We start from the raw sequence: 1611 nt of genomic DNA, 5'->3' as shown, positions 1-1611 counted from the left end.
CCCGGCGCCCGGCCCCCGGCCTCCCGCGCCCGGCCCCCGCCCGGCCACGCCTCAATCGCCATCTTAGGGGGCGGTGCGACCTGGGCTCGGCACCGTGCCGGTGCTCGCTGCAGCCCCTGTGGGGCGCGCCCGGGGCCGCCTCCGAGGCCCGGGGCAGGGCGCGGAGGAAAGCGCCGCTGTGGGGCCCGCAGCCGGAACGGGCTGGGGTCGGGGCCTGCCCCACTCGTGTCCCCCGCGGGGCAGGCCTGCCCCACTCGTGCCCCCGCAGAGCAGGGTCTGCCAGTGCTGCAGCGCCCCGCGGCATCTTGGTCTGACCGGTGTGATGTTAAAGCAAGGCCATGCCAGGTTGCTACGGCGCACCCCAGTCTCACTGTCAATTTTGAAACAGAAATTTGCGCACAGACATAGACACCCCATTCCCCAAAAACAGAGCAGAAAGGGAAATAATCCAGTGGAGTTACATGTACCAAATTAAGCCAAATTTGTTCATGGAAAGTTAGTAATTACACTGCATTACAGGTTCTGCAAACATCGTTCGCAATAATCCAAGATTTTACAGAGTGCGATGTCTGTGTGGATAAACCCAATCAAAAGTGAATTAAATGAGCAGTGCAGGAGCACGTTCTCCTTCGGTGCTTCACCCATAGCTCATTATAGCTCTGCAAAGTCACATTGTCCCACCTGGCTGCGAGCACACCGTGGCGTTCAAAAGTTGAGACCTGTCAGATGTTGAAACCTGATAGTTTCATGTGTAGTGAGAAGTCCTGGTCAAAGTCTGTGTTTTTAATATTTTCCTCCATTCCAAATTTGAACGTGTATAATAACCTCTAAGGGCGTAGTCAGATCAAACTGAGCACCACTCTGGCTCTTTATGCCAAACACACCCTTTTAATGTATTATAGTAATATACAAAACCGTAAAACAAATTCAACTGAAGCGCGATAAACTTTTATCGCTCTTGTCATCTCCTGGTGAGCATTTTGATCCTATACCCCTCCTGCTTATCACCTCTTGCATGTCATTAGAGGTTGATTTCTGCTTCAGATCAGAATTACCCTCTTCTGTTTTCAAACGAGAGCTTTGTGCCATCCGCTGTGTTGCCCCTCGTGCTTGGGAAAGACTCCCCATGCACATCTGGAAGATGATCTCATTAGCCTTCTTCCAAACTCTCTCAAAGATGGGCATTTGCAATGAAGTCAACAAGATAGGGAAAAATGGTGGCCATGTACCTGCCTGTTGTATTGACCAGAGCTGCTAAACTACTCCCTTGGTGGTCACCATCTGTTGTCTCTTAAACTTTTTGAGGGAAGGCCTGCCTCTTTACCCTATCTTTGTATGATGACAAGCACCATGGGTGTCCACGACTAAGAATCTGAGCTGGCATTATAATGTGTATAAATAATAATCCCACCAATACAATTCTAAAATCTCTAGTCATAAAATACCACAAATCATTATTAGCAAGAACTTCACTAACTTTCAAGACAGTGCTCTGTAGCGTATTTTCAAAGCGGTAAGACAATACTGTGTCTTTTTCAAACCTGCAGAGCAGAGTTTGCAATATCTGTATTAAGATTTTTACATGGATCACAATGCAATGGCATCTCAGCA

Source organism: Dromaius novaehollandiae, chromosome 5 (assembly GCF_036370855.1).
Source record: "Dromaius novaehollandiae isolate bDroNov1 chromosome 5, bDroNov1.hap1, whole genome shotgun sequence".
NCBI classification, from domain to species: Eukaryota; Metazoa; Chordata; class Aves; order Casuariiformes; family Dromaiidae; genus Dromaius; species Dromaius novaehollandiae.
The sequence above is the reverse complement of the archived record's forward strand: the minus strand, read 5'-3'. Positions refer to the sequence as shown.